We start from the raw sequence: 20423 nt of genomic DNA, 5'->3' as shown, positions 1-20423 counted from the left end.
ATCGGCCGATATACCCAGAAATTGCTGATGATTCAAAGATTCTCTCTGCGCGTTCGGTTTGAGGGTTAGTGGGAAAAAAATACCGTTGAGCATGCGAGTTCGATGGAGGAAGTTCTGGTAAGAGATTGCGGGGGAACGGTCAAATGAACCGCAGATCATTTGATTGTAGCCGGATGCCGACCTGAACGGAGCGGGACTGGTTCGGAATGAGGAGGTTCGGAGGTCACATTACTCGTTTCTCGCCAGTTTCGGATCAGATCGATGTCCTGGCAGCATGAGGCGCCCGCAGGATGCCATTCAAAGGGATGCCGGGATGAATCATGGGGGCTTGTGAGACTTCGCAATGATGGCCCACTAGCATTCTTTGATAGTATAGTACGGATGATAAATCCGGAGAGGCTCCCGGTAGCTGGAAAGTGAAAAGCCTGAGCCCTCCCTCCCTGCGGAAGCGCCTGTACGTGAATAAAATTACGTCGATGTTCAACAGCCATCGATACGAACAGAGGAAATGAGGAGAGACCCCACAACCGCCTCTCTGGATATTCGACAGAATTAGGCTGGGGAGTGACGGGAGGGCGTTCAGGGGAGTGATGAGACCCCAAGAAGAAAAATTATGCACGAAGCGGGCACAGTAGATCAAGCGCTGGAGCGCGAAGATAGCCAGGCCCCTCCGTACTCATGAAAGGTCTTCCAAATACGGTATGCCACAATTACAGATCATTTTCACAAAGCTTCTCCGCAAGCCGGTAGCTCATGAATCAGCGACCGTGATCTACTTCAATCCTGGTCGCTGGAAATCTTAAGCGCCTTTCATCGACTCACAGTAGCGTGATGAGGCCATGTTGGTCCGTGTCGTCGTTGTCAGAATTCTCGGGCTCATGGGAGCTTACTGAATCTCCTCATTGGAAGAGCACGAATATCCTCATGACCACGCAAACCAGAATTCGTCCGATAAACAGAGAGAAATGAATCAGAAGGGAATGTATTAATCCAGAAGACATGGGCGTAGTACTTTCAGGAAGTGTCCGCCTCCTTATAGTTTAATTGACTAAATAAATTTTCTCGCATTTTTTTTCATTCAGCCTATTTTTTCAGTAGTTTTGGACCGAAAGATACCGCGTGCGTTAATCCGGATGCTCTCTTGTCTGAGCAGGATTGCCACCATTGGAGTGGTCTCAAGAGAGCTGCGGAATCAAAAATATTCGGGTCAACCCTAAGGAAATAAGGCGATCTTCCACCACGGCATCAACCGCAGAAGATTCACGCATTGCTCCGTGGACTTCTTCCGGGGACTTCTGAATACCACACTGGTTGGGCGATGACCATCGATCTCTAAAAATAGACGGTCTCAAGAATCGAGCTAGCTCTCTTAAGGGGACCGACCAGTAGCTTTGGCGAAAAAGAATACCCGATTGTAAATTCTAGAAAAGGATGCTCTGATTGATTGATCCATTGCTTGTCTTGCTCCCTATGCGAAACCCCACTGAGGGAGAATCGAATGAGATTGACAGAGCCTAATGAATTTCTCGATTTAAGACAACACAGGATGTGACCTTAGATCAGCGAGAAATTCCTGAAGTCAGCTAGAACAGTCTTCGATCGTAGATAAGCGTCGAATGTTCTTTCGCTGGAATGCCGACGAAAACCAGGCTCGAGCGTTAGCGGGTGTCCGAGTGAGCAGCAGTGATAAAAGCAGGAACACTTCTCGTTGGGAGATAAGGAGTATACGTACGAGAGCACTCGCGAAAGCTCTGACTCGCGTGGTTTGACCGCGAGATAAAAAAACTCGGACGCATGTTCTCACACGTTCGTCGACAGGGAATAAAGCATTCTTGTCGGGAAACACCAAAGTGCGCTTGAGTGCTTCAGTAAGGCGACAACGTCAACTTCGACAGGCGACGGACCTAAATTTCGACTGACGACAACACTCACTGAGAATGCATCTGAATTTGAAAGACCGCCGAGGAGGAGGTACGCTCACTCCTGCGTCACGCCTCGAAAGAAGGCCATCCCTCTGAAATATCGACAGACGATAACTCTTTATTCTTCTTCGTTAGAGATAATTCATCCCTTTCCTTATCGGAGCTTGTCGAAGACATGATGATACGGTTAGCGCTGTGTATCCTTGACGTGATGCGTCGGATGCACGTCGTCGTGGCAGGCAAATGGCATGAAGCATGGGGGAGGAAGAAGGGCCCGACGAGCCAGCGAGCAAACAGACAGAAATACAGACTAGGGAAACGACGGGCCACCCACGATTCTGAGCCACGCCCATATCACACTCTGTCATTTCGTGATTACGTTTAGATTACCAGAGACATTGTGGTAAATGTCTATTCACTCGTTAATCCTCTTGAGTATTTCGTTGCTCAAATATTCCGACAACGACTCCGATCAGTGCACGTGTAACTGTTCTCTCTCGCAGCCGCGTCCATCACGAGCATCGGTCAGCGTCCAGCATGATCACTAGAAAGTCACGACTAACGAATCAGCGGCGGACGAGAAGAACGCCCGAACGATGAGGGAGCGTTGGCGAAATTCCCAAGAGTTGATCAAGTTCATGATAATGGTCGTCTGACCTCAGAGCTCAATGCCAGACTTAACCCGAAACTATACGCGAGACGACCTTCAATTGAAACGCAGCTGATCTCTCCCTAGCACTGGCAACAACCTCTAGGCGTCATCCGATCTAACTGACTGAGCAAAGAATCGAATTCCCTCCTTATCTCTTTCATCTCCTCCCGCTCGGCTCTTGCATGAAGACAGATCAGGAAGAACGGGGACGCTCTTTCAGCAACGGATTAGCAGATGGGGGAGGCGACGGAACGAAGTTTTCGAGAAGCTCAAAGAGTCTGGGATCGAGCTGACAATGGGCCCTGCGTTGAACGTCATAATCATTCGGAGAACGATCGGGAGAAACATGCAAATAATCTGCGGCATCATCTAAGGGCGTGAACGAGACTATGTAGCCGCCTATTCGACATCAGGAGACAGATTGTGTCCATCAAAAGATCGGGGTCTGAGCACGTTCGTGGTTTAGAATGACAAACCTATCGTCGCTTAGACGAGCACCGGGCTGAGCTTCCACGCGAGAACATATGTTTTGAATAAACCATGGCTGTAGCGGGGTACCGTGTCGTCGTTTGGTCGGAGCGGCCTCGAGTAGCATAATATGTTGTATATCGGGACTTCGAGAGTCTCACGGCAGGCACTTCGTTGGAGGAATCTTTCGTTCAGTAGGAGCACATGAATAATGGCGTTTGACGGGGGAAAATCAATCTTCACGGTAGTCGGGGAAATTCGCGAAAATTGTGATACAATCAAAGGCGAAGAACAGGCCTCCCGATTATATCGATTATTATTATATTATTATTTGCAGCCGCGAACATGAGGACTTCACCAAATCTATCCACTTTGGGAGTGGGTTGATTCCAAAGAATCGGCCAAAATCAGCTCCGCGAGCCACAACAAGCTCGACACATTCCGTCGAGATCCACTTTGGTTCCCGTACGCCGAGGCTATCGGTACTTCTGTCGCTTCGCCCAGAGCTGGTGCCGTTCCGCCGCCGTGGTGGTGATGGAGAAGAAGGATGTGTCCTTGTGTAGTTAAGCTCTACAACAGGTCGCCGGCGGATGGTTGTCAACGTGTGACTGTCAATATTTCGTTGAAGACGAGCGTCAGAACCGACCAACGAGCCAAGCGAGCAGCCAAGGAGCGCATGGACGAATGGACGGACGTACGGACGGAATCATGCGTCACTGTCATGTCCCGAAAGCACTTATGGCTCCCGCAGGGCAGAAGGTTGAGGACTTCTGTCGCTAGAGGCTTATGCGAGCTCATCACAAGAACTCAAGAAATATTGCACTGCTCTCAACCGATATTTACTCAGGGGTTTACACAGCCGCACAGACAACCATTAAGATAGAGAGGCGGTTAAGCAGCAATCGAACAAATGTGGCCGGCACCCTGAAACGTGGCTGCGGCTGCTGAAGGGACTGACGGCCCGACTGACCAAGATATCTGATTCCAGCCTCGTGAGCCTATTTATCTCGTCGGAACAGAGCGAATCGGACGCTCATCGGTGAGTTTCGTCTTGATCAGGGCGGAATCCGCAGAGAACTTCTCCCCTCGAAGAATCTCCAGCCCGGAAGCCCCGCTTGATCCATCGATAATGATATCCGTCTGTCAATTCAAAAAAACTGCTGATGTTTGCTGCGGTTGATGCGATTTGGGAAACATCGTCGACCTGTTTCATAGTCAATTCATAGGAAACATAGGGTGCGGATATGATGCATATTTGAACTCTCAGAATATCGTACTATTACTTCGCATGCGGAGGTTCGTCCGATCGGAATTCTTCGAGCTGAGGAAGAATGACCCTCCATCTGCTAGATCCCGTTAACCGAGGATCGAGTTCGACTGATTCCTCGGGAGAGCCTCAGGTGTCTCACTGGAGCAAACTCTTTAAGAGTTCGATCGGACCAAGACCTCATTCACCTGAAGAATTTCGTGAGTTCACACAATTTTCTTTTCGTTCCGCGTCAAACAGATTGGAATGTCGTCAGATCGACACCGGTGATCCGTCGGCGTGTCTTGGCATTCCTAGCTTTCGGAGCGAGCGGCGGCTTTCCGGCCCACGCAAAAGCCACAAAAATGACCAGCTACCGAAAGCCGTGGAGGAAAAAGCTTATTAGCAGAAAACCCCGGGCTTTCGACTCTCATGCTCTTTCTCGAAGATCTCAAATTCGACATGAAGACAGTGGTTAAAACATTCATCGACTTCGACAAACATATCGAGACGGAGAAACCCAGCTCTCCGACTGCCCATGTCACTCGGCCCTCTGGATCGGAACCTACACTTTCAGGAGCTTCGACGGAGGCAGGGCGCAAAGACAGGGAGGAGTCCAATAATTCTCCCGAGCTTTCTTTAAATATCACCGTTCTCCAGAGAAGCGACGGCTCTGCCTTGGGAACATAAGACAAAACGAGCGAAGACCAATCGCGGGACCGGCCAACTGCAGTGTGAAATCTGGGAGTTCCTTCATTGGCCATTCTTCCCTGAGTGTGAGCGAATGAAATCGAAAAGCGAAGACAACTGATAAATCACGGAGCCACATCGAAGTCAAATCAACGAGATCGACCGACATCGCCGCAACTGCACCCGATCGTCGTCTAGATCAGAAGAATCCGAAAAGGGAAGCTCTGATCCGAGTAGACGCTGATTGCTCACTGAAAACGCGACGATTCCGGGCGAAGGTCGTCTGCGATCTGCTCCGGATCGTGAGGGTGATTCAAGATTCATTTTTACCGACGGTGCGGTGTAGCTGTCACCAGCGGCTCACTCGGCGTGGATCATTCCCATCTGTTAGCCGTCTGGAACGACCGCGCCATCCGCCCGCATGTCGATTCCGAACCCTACCGCATAATCGCTCGGACCCTTGTCGTCTTTGTTCAGAGCGACCATGAGACTCGAAGAACCGAATGGATACCATAGGGGAGCTTGTCAGACGTCTGACTTCGATTTCAGCTCCTGATACAGGAGCTTCCCAATGTTCCGATTCATGCAGTTCTTAAGCGCCGCGAACCACTTGCAGTGCCATCGGTTCCGAAAAAGAACGCAGCCACACATGGCAGTGCTTTCTGTGTCGTTTTCCGTGTCTTCCTCGATTCGATCCTGATGCTTTCGGCTGTCTCCAATTCACATGTCGTCTAATTATGACCAGACTACGATCTATCGATCCCCGGGAGTCAGAACGCCGTCGACGAGATGTCGCGGTCATAAAAGCTCCGATCTGAGCTGACTTCAATCTGACCCTAAGCTCAAGAATCATGACGAGAATCGTCAGGGAGGAGAATATCCCAAATCGAAGCGACTTCGTCCGGGTAGCGACTTCTCCGATTCCCGATCCTCCCGCGGACTTGGCCGAACGGAGAGAGCCGAGATCTATTTGTCCTCGTCCTACTTGAAATCGCTGCATTTCGACCTTGTGATCGTTTCCCTTGAATCTGCGGGTACCTCGTAATGGCCATGCATAACACGAGTACGACCCGAACCTCTGATATTCGCTCGTTTGCTGAGGCCTCGCTGCCGAGCGCACACGGTCTCATTCGGAAAGGGTTGCGAGCGAGAGCCGCTTTTGTGGACCGACCTGAACATGACTACTCCCACCCACCACCCACTGAACAAACAGGCAATCTGCCTTTCGCAGTGGCTCGTGTAGCTTTCCTGCATCATCGTCGCCGTCGACTGTGTGCCCAACCGACAACTGCATGCATTTCTGTCCGCTTCCTCCACCGCGGCTGCTGTGGCCGGCGGCGTCGATAGATTCGTCAGAGGCCAGGTGTCACCCGGGAACATGTCGGATACAACAAAAACCGAAGCCGCTAAAATCAGTAAACGAAGACCTTTTCTCGAAGTTGTATCTTTTTTCAGCACGATTTCTTCTACTCGAACGTCTCAAGCTGCGACATGTCATACGGCGTCCGAGCATTTCATCGAGGGAGATAATCCATCGAGAATGTAATGGGCTCCTCGGCTGGTCGTATACGAAATTCGGTTAAGAGCCTCCTGCCAATAAAACACTGCATTAGGCAATCGCTCAATCTTCTATTGGGTTCCCTCCACGACATCCAATTCCTTCGCGATTTTCTTTTCGTAGTTTTATTCTTACGGATTCCTTCTCCTCGACGTCGGTCATCGCCTCGCACCTTCATTCTCAGCCACTCGACGGCTGAATCCGATCAGGCGGACTTTGCGCGAAAATTTTCGAAGATTTTCTCGATCTTCTCCTCAGAGTTCCGGAAGCTACTTGCGGGCAACAAATGTACATGTATACGTACATGAATGTACTTGAACGAGTTACGACTGGTCGATCTGGGCTGAGGACTCTCCCGGGAAGAATTCATGCCTCTTCTGGTCCCGAGTGGAAAGCGGCTTCCGACCTCAGAAAATGTCTTTACAACATCATATTTCCCATGGTCCGTTGCATCGATCCGGAACCCCGATCGAGTCGATGCTTAATTTGATCGACTGAAACAAACGCCGCTCTTAGTCGTGGGATCCAGTCCGAAGAAGGCTGCTTATCTTGTCATTGGGGACAGTCGAGCTTCTTTCCGATCGCGAGCGCCTGTCCCAGGACGAGCAGCGGGGTGTCCATCCCGATCCCATTCACGATATGAGAGCGCTATCCATAATTAGATATCGACTATATCAACTTTATTCGAGCCGAGTCTACCGAACTTGAACGATCGTCGACGATATTATGGCGCCGTCCATGAGAAGCTTTTCGAGAATTTGTCATCAACGAAAAATGAGATGTACATATCGATCGATCGATATATCATGGGTCGTTGTCAGCGGCAAGAAAAAAATCGCGAAAGGGACATAAATGTATGAGCTTCTCTTTTCCTGACAAGAATTTTCAACGAGTTCCGAGAAGAGAGCTCACGTCATCTCACGGAAAATGGATGATCAGAGTAGACAAATCGTCCCCAGCTGTCAACAGAGACGACTCCTGTAGAAACGGAGTACAATGAACTCCTCTATTCGTCTAACTCGCTCTCTGGCGGAGTTGTAAAGGCAAGAAGAAAGTTTCCAGCTAGCAACCCGTGCAAGAACTTTCCGTTTTCCCCTAATGGCTCTATGTGGAATCTGATCTCTCAGACGCGCTGCTCTCGGAAGAGGCAAAACATTGTTTTATCATCTCGACAGCCGGCTCGCACAGAGCACTCCGCCGGAGACGATTCCTGAGAACTTAGACAGAGCGCAGAGTACACGGGATGAGTCGAGGTGACAATCATCTTCCATAGCGCAGTGAACTCCGACATGACGGGGAAAAAACTCTCCAGTGGAGCCCCCTTGTCCCGCATGGTGAGGTGCTGAACGTTTCGCTCAAGAGTCTGACTAAGCGATTCTCAGCTCTCTTCGGCTCAATAATTCGCTGCGAGTGGAGCTCAAGATGCGGTACATATACGGTTGCGTAGGTTATGCCGAGCGCATATCCAACACGGAGATCGCCGCGCGTCTAAAGGCAAAGATATGACAACTTGATACGGGAGTCCACTATTGGCTCCGCCTGACGTGCCACCTGCGGGAGGCCACCTGCAGGTACCCTGAGCTTGTCATTGAGAGATAGACGCCGACATTGACATGACCCGATTCGAACAGGGTGCCGTTACGAAGCCCACACTCTCCACAGGGGCATCCATATAACACAGTGACATCTGCGCAAAGATGTCCCTTGGCGAACTGCGGCACCAAAGAAGCTTCAGTGTTGTATTCGGAGATCTAATATCGGGGCCTCTGTCGCCACCCGGAGTCGTTGCTCTACTATGGCATCGCTTGTTCCACTAATGGTCGAAGAGAACAATTCAGATTCCGGTGATTATTATTCATACTTCCCCGCTTCGTCAAATCTCGTAGAGGAGCTTTTCTAATATTCCAGTGGGAGATCATCCGAGCCAGGTATAGCCACCGAAATCGTGAGATCAATTATTCTGGACTCGACTGACTGAATGATATTCCCGGCAAACTGTGTTCGCCCATTAGGTCCGAATTCCGCCGTTCCCCGGATCGGTTGAGATTCAAAATTAATGGCATTCCAAGCGGCGGATGGAGCCGTCAGGAGAGGAAAATGCGTTTTCGAATTCCCTCAAGAAGTCAATGCGTGCCTTTGACCGTTACCGATTGATGGCTGCTATTTCAGAAAGCTCCTTGTGAAGCATGCCACTCACGTAACTCCTTTGGCTGCGTGTGGTTTGCGGGGGCGGCTTCGAAATCGAATGGATCTTCGACCGAACATGAAGACGAAGTCCCTCCCTTCACTGCTTGCCTATCTCGTTATCTAGCTCGCCTGCTCGCTTGCTCGGCTCCGAACTGGCTAATGACCCCGTACACCGAGCGGCGACAGAGTACTTCAAAATGGAACGCTTCTATTAATGCATCTCACAGCGCTGTGAGATCTTAATCTAATCCCCTGAGCTCTTCATTTTTTTCGGACCCGAAAACAAGGTGAATCGCTGCCACTCTTAAGCCTCGGAACAACAACGGCTGGCTGCGGGAAACTCACTCGACAGAGCAACGACAACGAGCAGAAATCTACGCAAAATAAAGATAGCTCGAATGATTTACGATTCGGTGACCATCACACCGTCAGAAGTCACCTCCAACACCGGTTAATAATCTACCAGCACTCTTTCAGTCAAGCGGGAGAGCGGGCGGACCCGCCGCCCGACCAGCCAGCGAACAGGCACCCATCCTACGAAACAGTCGTAATGAACAAATTTCGACCAGATGGCACTCGTTCCTTCGAGCAATTTCACAAATCGGCCGCCGCTGTCGACAACACGAATTCCGACACCTTCGAGCTAAGACTGAATCGTCGCTTATTCCGAGTGAGTCGTAAAGCTGGAGACGTGACTTCGACAATGTCCTCCTCTTTTTCCCTCTCTGACGGGAATTCGCTATTTTCAAGGGGCGAAATCGCTATCCGCTGTCAGAACTCTCCTCCATCAACATCATGTTCAATTTCGATTGTCATGAAGCCTCTATTGCCTGATGGGCCGGTGGAGGTCGCGACTCGCGCACCGAGTCATCTTGACCGCTCCGAGACTCTATGGCGAGCATGCGGCGACGGATTTCTTCGGGTTCGCTCGTGATTTCTGTTCTAGGGACGGGCGAGGTAGAAAACCTGAGGGATGATCTCTTCGGCCGGGAGGCAGCGCTAGCTCTCAGCAAAGGAGTTCCAAGGGCTCTCGAGATCTTCAATTGGCGTCGTTTCGAAAAAATGAGTGAGGAGACAGATGACTCCCATGTTGAGTCCCCTGTGCGTGCCGAGGTGTGTTTTAGATGGATCGTCAGGCCGTGTTTATTTTCTCCCTCGCTCCGAATGAATGAGTGCCTCGTTGGGTGGCAACTCGACAGCGAGAATTCCAATTCAGTCCTGTTATGAGCGAACACGCGTTGCCCCGGCGCGGCGCATCTCAGGGGACCTCTGGCGGCATATCAGAGGAGATATTGTGTGATCTCGTGATCAACGCCAACCCGGAAACTCCGAGAAACGGTCGAGGAAAGATTCTCGAGGATATTTCTTCTTCCCTCGTCCACCGCCCTGGTAACGGATTCCGCGGGCAAGGATCCGATTGTTGAGAAACGATCTGTATGATCCACAGGTCGAGGGACTCAACGACTTGATGGGGTTGAATGTTTCTGATAGGGCGTTACCGTTCTCGGCCGGTTCACAGTCGGCGGAGCTGCTTGCTCGTAACTTATCCAGCGAGAATGGAACATACAGGAGGATGTTTCGTTTGACCCGAATCGTCGTTCATCGAGCTTTTCGTGTATCGTGACAGATCAAACTCCATTAAACAGCATGTGATAACATCACTCATTCTTCTCGTAGATCTGAGGATCGCTCACAAATGTCACGGTAGCGTTACGTTCCGTATCGATTTGAGCTCATTCCGAAGCGATATCCAGCGTGTCCAGACCTCCGTCAATAAAACAATGATTTCTAGCGGAGCGCACTGGTTTCGTCGTTTATGGTCGTCCACAGAAGAAAACATTATTCCTCCGGTCGATTGTATGAAAATTATACGAACGCACAATCGTATGACATCGCTACACCGCTCGGATAGAGCAATTTACGGCGATAATCGGGCTTGCTCCGGCTGCCTTTTGTATTTTACGAGATGATTGCGGCGAGCGCGATCGGAGGAATCCACCACGAACAATCGTTTCACACCGTGCGGATAATTCAATCGCATGTTTATTATTATTCGGCGACGTCGTTCAGACGGAATACTCAACGGTTCCCGTACGAACGACCAACGATTCCGCACGGACAATTTCCTCTAATCGCACGCTCGGGGCAGCGATACAATCTTGTTCAAAGTCGTCGGTCATTCTCGATCAGGTTCCGGGACTAAAGCTCTCCTTCCCTGCAATGGATTTCCGGCGCTCCGAGCACAAAGGGAAATCCAGCATTCAGCAGAATCCGGAAGAAGTCTTTCGGATCACCTCACAGATATGTATTTCCGGAAACATGCATGGAGGGGATCTCGGCGAAATTCTCTGTTGGCTTCATATTCCGGACAACCATATCAAACGTGAGAAGCTCGTTCTAGGGATGGATGCCTCCGTCGTAGCGACACGGCTTAGGAAATCCACTGATCACGATGTTTCCGTGGATGACTTTCAATGATTTCAAAGCCTGCCGACCGCTCTCAGTGGGCGTCTCGCCAGATTACGCGGGCCACGGCATTCTCCGCTTCTCTGTGGGCAAAGAAATCGGGAAAAGCTCAGAGTTGAAAAATTGGGTAAATCCAGAAGTAATGAAGGGTAAGGATCTCTTTATTCTCTCTATCTATAAAGGTACGGGTGCATTACGCATGTCCACCTGCCGCGTCGGTATCTCCCTCTCGGATTTCCATAAGCAGCCTTATGACTCAAGGGTTGATCTCGGAAACTAGTCGTAGGCCAGGGATCCACACTCTGGTCAGTCCACTGGTCAGTGAAGGCCGGCTCCGGCCAGAAGGAGCAGCGCTTGCCGCATCCAGCTGATCTAATTTCATGTTCCGAATGAGATACCACATTCCATCCGCACAAAGATCGACTATCGTATATCAGCATTCGGATCAGTTTCCCATTCCGCATCTCTGCACGAAATGATGTTGCTCTCATTGTTTCCGAGGATCCATGGATGGATGATACACCGTCACCTGACGCTCGACTGGTCGACTTTCCTTCCTATTTTTATTCGACGTGTAATTTAATTATATTTTCTCCAGTAACTTCACTTTTCCTGGTTTCTGTTCCCCACTTCCCGATCTCACCCTCGTCTGAGCCGTCGTGTTCGTCCTGGGTCGATGGCGGGACCTTATTCCTCGGCGATAGCTTCCATCCTTCCATTTCGGCGAAATTAGAAGTGAGAATGAAGTGGTTCGGGGAGGAACGTACCGGGAAGAGCGCACCGATCCCGGCGATCCATTGATTACTTGAAAGTAAGCGATTCAAAACATCGATCTTCTGTGACGAGACGGTCAGGCTTGGAGTTTGAGCGCGTCTCTTATCGAAAATTTTCGAGGCGCGACTCGGTCGTGTTAATCGAATTGGGAATGATTTCTTCATGGACCATTGACTTTCGTTGCTCAGGATTCATGTACGGGCAAGGATGAGGAAAAAATCGGAACCAAATGAAAGCCGAGCCTGCTGCGATACAGGTACTCGCTTGCCTGGCTGGAGTTCCTGCCGCGTATTTCCTGCTTAGCGGAGCTGACGTAATTAACGTCATCGTTCTACGTAATGAGGAGACGATGAGCGTCCACTGTATCGAAAGCTCCGTGAAATCCTTGGGATTCGTCCCCAGAAGGCCGGAGCAAAGAGGAAACGAGATTTATCTCGATGTCAGAGACTAAAAATAACGAGAGCGCACCGGCTGCTCCGCCCACGCTGTATCCCGACATCTTAGTCGGGGAGGTTTTCCATGAGAAACTTTCGTTAAGATATGCACTCCTGAGATACCGATCGGTCTGATATCAGAAGTCTTCGGGACAAATCCCTGTAATTTTCTCTATGGTACTAAAGCCCAAAGGAAGACTCGTTCGGAAGCGGGAGACTCCAAAGTCCTCCGGTAGTGTTTCAGGGAGACGACGCATGTTTCTCCTGGAAGTCACAACTTCAGTCGAATGTTCGTAATGGCTGCTCGTAAGAGGGTGTACTTTCGGTTGACATCGTCAATCATTCATCATGTAGCGCATACTTAACTCGTTTACTGACATAGGATACGTTCGCTGGTGATTTATAGTCGAACGAAACCGCGTGTGTCGTGCGCGAAACACGCCTTTGACAGCTACTCTCTACCAATGCTAGTCACCGCCGCGCGGCTTCCGCGCACGAACGATCATAGTGCTTAATCCGAGAGCCCTGTTTGCGGAAGTGGACGTCGTCGAGTAGATTGAGAGCTCGATCACAATGACCGTACCCGTAATTTTTTTCGTTTCCAACAAAATCGGGCATATCGCGCGTCTTCGAAGTGGAAGCCGCCTTTGGATTTTGGAAAAATCGCTGGGATATGAAGATTCTCCAGGGACCGCGTCGACGACGCACGGTAGCGGTTGAAACCGTGGATAAGGCAAGAAAATTGAGAGGACACGTTCCGAAGCACTCGATCGGAGCTTTCCAGACGAATTTCTGCGACCAGAAGAGAGTGTGGCTTATGCTGATCGTAAAGCGCCCACTGAATTGCATCGTCACGGTCTCGAGATACGACGCAGAAACACGAAAGTTTGATATTTCTATACTATGCCTATCCAGAAGGAAAAAATACCCTTGCGATCCCCAGGAGAACATGTTCTGAAGATATCAAGCCAGACTCCGAGAATGCTCGGGACATGGAGCTTGGACCGATGATAATAGTTCACCGATGTCGATTCCCGATTCGAGCTACAGAAATTATGTGCCATCCAAGGGATCGCTCCGATAGAGCGCGTAAACGTTCAGGCACTTTGTTGGTTGAGCCGGCGAGTGCTCAAAATTTTCAAAACTGGGTTCGAGAGCGACGCCGACTGAGAGGATCTCATCGTACAGCTCGCGCGGCGTACCCTTGTGCCGTGTGGCCCCCGAACAGCAGTGGAAACTGATCGGGATCCCAGAAATGTGGTGACTTGCGTCGGCCTGGATGAATATATCCAAATGGATAACATCCTCTGCAGTCACTGACTGAGCGATTTCCCGTGGATTCCCCGTTTCGGCGATTTCGTTTTCTCTTCATCGAGCTCTTCTCTGGCTCGCTCAGGAGGGAGAGGCGGAGGAGAATAATTGGTAACCATAACGGTAGAGCAGCTGACCGAAGCCTTCTTCGTTTCTGTCTGTTCAACAGGCAGACTGACTGAGTGACTGACCAAACGACCGACCGACGGTGGGACGGGTCCGATGGGCCACCACCCGGAGAAAAGGCGATTAGCAACAGTTTTGACGGAAGAACTCGTCACGAACTGCGGTCGAGCCTTCTGTGTAGGATGTCACGGCATCGGCGTGTGCTCGGGATTATGATCACGTAAGCTTGACCACTGAACTGAACTCCGAGAGCGGATCGAGTGAATGAGAATGCGTCACTTGCGTTCAAAAATTTAAGCGTGTCGACTTCTGTGAACGCGGGGCGCGTCTCGCCGGGTAGCCCATTTTGTTGAGCCGAGAACTCCAGATTCATATGGGGAAGTCCTTTTTCCACGGTGAAGCGGGAAGTAGATCTCAAACTTACTCCAGAGGACTTCCTGTTGCTTCAACCCACCGTTCGGATTCGGAATTCCCGACCGCTGGAGGTGATTGCAGGTCTTGAGTCGTGTCGGTGATTTCTCCGCCACTTTTTTCCGCGTGACAATATCGATGACGATGCCGTTGGCCCCGGCATAGCTCGACCAACTGAGTTATGGCATGGCACTTCCGAAATTCGGTATGTCCTTGGTCTCGTCTTGAAGCTTGCTTACAAGCTTGATTGGTCGTTTGACTTCTGGTTCTTTCGCTGGTTGGTTACCTGCTCGACTCCTTGGCTGTCGTTGTGAGATATTTGTTGCTTGGGTGACTCGCTCGCTCGGTTCGTCCGATGCAAATGGGCCGCGGGGAGTGATCAGTGTTAGAGTTCGCCGGTACGAAACCGAAGCAAGGTGTCGTCTGACTTTCCATGCTATGTGTTTGTCTGTCTGTTTGTCGACCACCGCCATTCCTCCGGCACACATACGTGCGTGACCTGATGATGCAGACTCTGTGTCTGTCAGTTCGTCTCCGGTTCAAGGGAGTTCTCCTCAATGAGGCCCCATCTACGGAAGAGTTGTAATGGTAGCGGCATACACAGTGGGCGGCTGACTAGCGGCGGATGGATCGACTAGATGACTCGCTGGCTATTCATGAATTGGCCTGCTGAGACGAGACAACGGTGCAGCCGGGTATCGAAATCATCCCTCCGATATATTGCGGGCCCGAGCTGATACTCCGCTGCTCTAAAATTCTCTCCTATCGCTCTTCATCCTTTCGTCTCAAACGGCCAGGTTCGAACAGAACGTTCCACCTCATGCCTCCTATTTCTCAGCCCATTGACGATTCTATTATTTTTCCGAGCCAATCGTTCATGGGAAATGAGATCCCCGAAGTTTTTGTATAATTTCGAATCTATCCCGGCTCGGATCCTAAGTTATGAGTTTCTTCGACACCGATGGCATTCTTCTCGGATTAATCCTCCTTCTAAAAAGCGAACTTAGAATCGAACCACTAATCCGGTGAAGGATACGCTCATTTCTTTCCGGATAAGAACTCATAGCCGCTGGAGTCTTCCAATAAATCGGCAGGATATTTTCAGAGTGGAATTACACAGAGAAATTTGATCGTGGGGGGCCAAGGCTCCGGGGACACTGTTGCTGTTGCATCGGGTTCTTAAATCTTGAGTGAGCGCAAGATCTGGGAGCGTACAAAAATCGAGGAGTTGATCAGCGGCGGCCGGTTCCTCCAGCCCGCGGGAAGAGGATCCATCCTCGTGATTAGCGATGATTCATCTCGCCCCGCACCCTGACTCATTCAGAAGAGTACTCGATGACTTGGATATATTTCTTATCCGTGGGAACTTCATTTCAGAGGTGCTCAGGTGGGAATGTAGCGGGTCAGATTCTTCTGTCAGCGAGTGGCCGCGGCTTGCCACCTGGGCATCGCTACTTCATTTCATTGCAGATTTTGGCCGATCATTATGGGCGACGGCCGACCATCGAACCCCGCGCGCCCATCGATCATCGCTTTGTTGTTTTCCGACTTTCCAGAAGTCGTGAGTAGAAGATTGAGAGGATACTTTGTCAGCTCAAGCTTAGCTTCTATTTCAGAAGGATTATCCCTGACAGGTTGAGCGTGAATTCCGAAAGCGCTTGAAATGAATCCAGAAGCAAGAAGAGAGAATCGAAGAGAGAGAAGATTGATGAGACGGAGCTGCTTATAGGCTGTTAGTGAACGTTTCCAGTGAAATGGTGACGATGCCGTTAGAGGGACGAAGGGCCGCCCAACCCCATTGTCTGCAAGTGACAACAAGCTCCGAGACTCGGATACAATTCGCTCTCTTTGATTTTTCCACCGGTAGCCGCCCGCTTCGGAGGGGCTGGTGTTTGTTGGTGCGGCTCGTTTCCACATCCGCCGCCCTCTCAAGTTTTTTCCCGCGGCCGACGGCGTCGACCTCCGCACTCGTCGTCCATCGCTGGAAGTATTTAGACGGAAAGCCCAAAGGGAAGCGGACAAACTCAGCAAACACTTTCGAAATAACCCTTGATGCTGGATGCTCGAACGCCTGCCTACCTGCCTGCCAGCCCGAGCTTCCTCTTCACTTGCCGCTCGCCTCGGGTGTCCGCCTGTCCGTCGGTCTCACTCTGACGAGTATATCTTAAAGCTACCTCTCGGATCTTTAGCATCCCACAAGCCGCGGATGAGACTCACGAGCAGCTAAAGTGACGGTCGGCTCGCCGACCGTTTGTGCGCTCGTCAATCACCGAGTAATTGATGAGAATTTGTGCTCATTGAATGATTATTCGGATTCAGAGTTTTCCTTGAGCTGATTTTCGCTTACACCCGTTCCGCGTATTCTTCATCGATGAACCCGATTCTCCGGGCTGGAGTCCACCCACCATTCATCTTATTGAGCGCGAGCCGAGAGAATGAGATAGGGAGAAGAAAGAGAAGAATCGAAATGTGCTGAAGTCGAGGCACCTTACGGGGAGCTAGGAACAAACAGAAAATTGTTCTCAAATCTATGGGTGAATGGATGGGTGAGTAGGTGGGGGGTCTGTTCTGCATTTCTGCTCGAAATTTGAAACACGCATCACTACAAGCCTCACTCCAATGGTTCGCCCCTCGACGCGACGTTGGCAATTTCCTCCCAGTGAAAGAACTTCGACGTTAGGGGTCGTGCCACGATCAGACTTAGAGGCGTCAACAGTGGGACATTGGGATCATGTGCTTGGAGCCCGGAGATAAAGAGGCGAAGAGAAGTTCACGCATCTTCGATCAATGAGCCATTGGGAACGGGTCCACTCAAGCTACGGCGATCATCGGTAGGCAACGCATAAACTCGGACACTAATCGCTGTTTCCGCGGCAATGTGACAAGCTCGACGATGCAGACATGAAAGCTGACATAAAAAAAGAGGGTGCTTCCAGTGTTTTGTCGGAGCCATGTCGCAGCGGTGAAGGCTCGGTCTAAAAATAATCCGTTGGTCACCGAGGGCCATCAAATCATCGGAGACTAAACTGTCAATGTCCACACCACGAGTTTTTGTCTTCAGCCCGACTGAGAAGAACAAACCCTAGCAAACTAGCCGTCGGGATCCTGGGCGAGAAGCAACGAGACGGACGAGAAGAGAAACATGCGCATGGCTTTCTCGCGCGCACTCTCGATGACTCTCTTCACACCGACGTGGGTGGCTGGTCGGATGTTTGTCTGCTCAGTGCCCAGGTCGAGCCTTCGTTCGATCCGTCCGTGGATCGCTTGGTCGGCTCATCGTGCACCGGAGAGTCAAATTCAGAGTCTGCCGAGAGAACACTCTGATGTCTCTTCTGCTCCCTCCGTGTTCTCCGGCGTTTTCTTCGATTGATGTTTCCCGAGTCCTCATCGATGCTTTTCAATAATTCGGGGCAAGGGTCTTAAGAGCCCTACCGGGATGAACTCGTGATTTTCAGGGGAAGTATTCACGAGGCGGAATTTGTGAACCGGATCAGTCCGCTGATCGATTCCGTGTAGGTGAGCCCGACTAGCCACAACAATCAAATTAAAGGTTTATGGGTTTTTCTTGGCTCACGGAGGATGAGCAAAAGACGAGCTTTTGTTTGCTCACGGATGCGGACGACTACGGGGGCGACTGGGACGACACCGAGAACAAAGGCTGCGGACCTCGTTGGCGGACCGGTGAGAAATGCGGGAGGTACAAAACGGCAGAATGAGGTTACGGAGTAAAAAACTTGAAAGGGAAAGAAACGCAGTCCGAGGAGACAAAGATCTTTTGGAATCTCGGTGGTCTGCGACGAGAGATTCGGACCGACTGAGGGGGAAGGATTCGAGGTTCGGAGATTACGTAGTCGCTGGAGCGGTCTGCGGTTTGTCGTAGAAATTACAGGGCGTTCGAACCCTCATATTTTCTGGTCACCATTCAGTAAGGAGGTCCGTAAACTGACTGGGGGATCGCGTGCGGCTACAACGGATATTCAATCGAGAAGCTGGCTCAGAATCGCTTCTCTTCGGCGAAAAAGTCATACCAGTCTGGAAAGACGCAGTAGCGAGAATACAAAAACGATCCTCAGAAATTCTCGGCATCTTCCAGACCACGATCCAGGTTTCTCTTTTCTGAAGGAAATCGTCGTCAATTTTCGATTCCCCATGTTTCCGTGTCAGAAACACTATCAGATACACTTCGCACTTCGGCAGATCCCCGATTCCGTCACGCCAGAATAGTAGCATCATCGCTTCTCTCACTTCTTGACAATCTTGGCATACGAATCTTATCATGGCTATTCCTCCCAACCTCCCCAACCACACCTTCGGTCGCAGTCGCAGCTCGCACCTCGAGATTCTGCTCGAATATCGGATTGTTCTGTGGAACGATCTCTCGGAACTCCGCTCTGTCTCTGTAGTGAGAAAGTCTACTTATTCCTGCGTCGATTTCGCAGTAAGGGAGGTCGATGTTTCCACAATCACCTGAGACGGTCTCTACTTTAAGCAATCTGTATGAGCGAGCTAAGAAAAACGACCAGGTTCCTCTCTCCGCTTCTTGCTGGCCCCTCGATTGTTGTAGGATCTGACTTCCATATGGTCGAAGTTGTGCGTTTGAATGAGCAACATTTCATCTAGTCAAACCTACACGCTATTTTCTCTCTTCTCGAGGTCCCTTACTGGAACGTCCAAGGAGACTAACGAGCAGGAAGTGGAACCAATGAAGCGTCTCGCAGACGCTTCAACTGCAGAGTCAACACCGATTCCCAGAGAGCGATCGATTTTTGAAACAATTCGGGATAATCATTTCTTATTTTTTTTACTGCAATTTGCTTCAGAGTTAGAGACGTAGCGAAATAGCATAAGACAGCTACCCTATATCCTACCCCGATGTGGGGGACTGGATAGGCCTTTTTTGTGAACGCCGCTCATTCGCCCGCAAGCATGATGCCGGATATTCTAGAGTTTAATCGAATGGAGTCATCGAAAATGATTAGCCATTGATCGAATAAAATACGCTGACCGATACACTCTTCTCTCTCTCTCTCTCTCTTCTGCAAAGGTCTGAGGCGAATCTTCTCCTGAGCCGTGGTTCTTGATTTCATAAACCATGTGACAGCGAGCTCCCGCGTGTCGATTCACAAACTCGATAGGCTCTGAGAATGTCACCCGATTCCGCAAGATGATCCGAGTGACTCGATATACCGCGCTCCATGGTCATTGTTGGATTTTCGGGTACGTCAAATGAGCACGCGGAACGCAAAGCGGCAGCATCTGATCGTACAACGGTCGAGAGACGACTCCTCCGGAATCCGCAACCTATGAGTAGCAGTCGCCGCGATAGGATGAGTCTCTCATCACATCGCGAGGTCACTTGCTAAATATGAGATTCTCGTATCTATTTATAAACACGAGCAAAGCATCGCATGCATAAATCTCGCTCCGTCGCATCCTCCGCGACAATGAGTCCATTGTCAAGACAAAGAGGGAAGAATGAAAATATGAAGGAATCAAAAACAGACGGGCTTGGGTATTCGGAGAGGCTCGAAGTTGACAAACTTCGGGCCACACCCGGCGCCAGCTCTATTGCTTGTTTTCGGCCCCTCCAGCAGCGCCGGATCTGAAGAATTTTACTGTTGCGGGACCATGCTCCGTAGCGTACGAGGCTGACCCCATATAACGATATCACGCACTGACAAGCCTTCTCGTGCATTTACTCTGAATTGTCAACTTTTGACAATCGACTAAGCAACGCCAGCCGATGGGTCTATGCTCGCGGAAGAGTTCGCGATTACGCTGCGCTGGCGCCGTCCCTGACAACGGCTAATTGTAAGAGCGGCTCCGGATCCTAGCAAGACGTCGCGGATGAGCGGTCATCCTGAGTTTGCAGCGACTTTTCCCACCTTGTCAGCCCCCGCGTTCGAGCCGCGCCGTGGATGGCGAACGTTGTGCGCTGAGTTTTCTCCGAGGTCCCGCGTTCGATGTTCTCGTGCTTGAGGTAGGCGAAACAGTGTCATAGAGTTCGATTTCAGCATAGGTGGGAGTTGGACCCGGATCACCGATCGAGTGATCCTTGACATACAGTGTTCTTTCTGGGAAGGAACACACGAGACGGTTTATCGTATCCAATATCGGGGAAGGGAAGGAGAACCACAACGAGCCAATGAGCCGCTTAACGAACAAGTCGAGATAGGCG

This window comes from Galendromus occidentalis, unplaced genomic scaffold (genome assembly GCF_000255335.2).
Source record: "Galendromus occidentalis unplaced genomic scaffold, Mocc_1.1 scf7180000077448, whole genome shotgun sequence".
Taxonomy (NCBI): Eukaryota; Metazoa; Arthropoda; class Arachnida; order Mesostigmata; family Phytoseiidae; genus Galendromus; species Galendromus occidentalis.
The sequence above is the reverse complement of the archived record's forward strand: the minus strand, read 5'-3'. Positions refer to the sequence as shown.